Source organism: Myotis davidii, unplaced genomic scaffold (assembly GCF_000327345.1).
Source record: "Myotis davidii unplaced genomic scaffold, ASM32734v1 scaffold211, whole genome shotgun sequence".
In the NCBI taxonomy this organism is placed as follows: domain Eukaryota; kingdom Metazoa; phylum Chordata; class Mammalia; order Chiroptera; family Vespertilionidae; genus Myotis; species Myotis davidii.
In genome coordinates this window covers 794,912-795,159 of record NW_006282523.1, presented here as the reverse complement: position 1 = coordinate 795,159, position 248 = coordinate 794,912, and the positions used below count along the sequence as shown (strand labels likewise).

Sequence of the window (248 nt, the reverse complement as noted above, 5' to 3'; positions counted from 1 at the left end):
GCACCAGCCCCCACCACTGCCAGGAGGGTCTCCTTGAGGGCTCCGGCCGCCAGACACTGAGGCCCAAGCCCAAGGTCACCGCCAGCCCTCGCTGCAGGAAGGGAGAGGGGTGAGCAGGAGGTTACGTGTGGAGGGAGAAGGGAAATAAAAAGAGATTACATTTTTAAAAGGTACTCGAGCTGCCTGCTGACACCATCTCTGGTCTCCGTCCGTTTTACAGCCTGACGAGGGCTTGGCAGCCTCATCCT

At 59.3% G+C, this 248-nt stretch overlaps 1 long non-coding RNA gene across 1 annotated transcript in view; it reads left to right on the top strand.

Moving 5' to 3' along the window:
* Positions 1–6: 6 nt before the first annotated feature.
* The window catches only part of LOC107182106, a 1,014-nt gene continuing 772 nt past the window's right edge, over positions 7–248 (top strand). The window contains exon 1 of the long non-coding RNA XR_001512824.1: positions 7–109. This is a non-coding gene — a long non-coding RNA (uncharacterized LOC107182106). The remainder of the gene's footprint in view (positions 110–248) is intronic.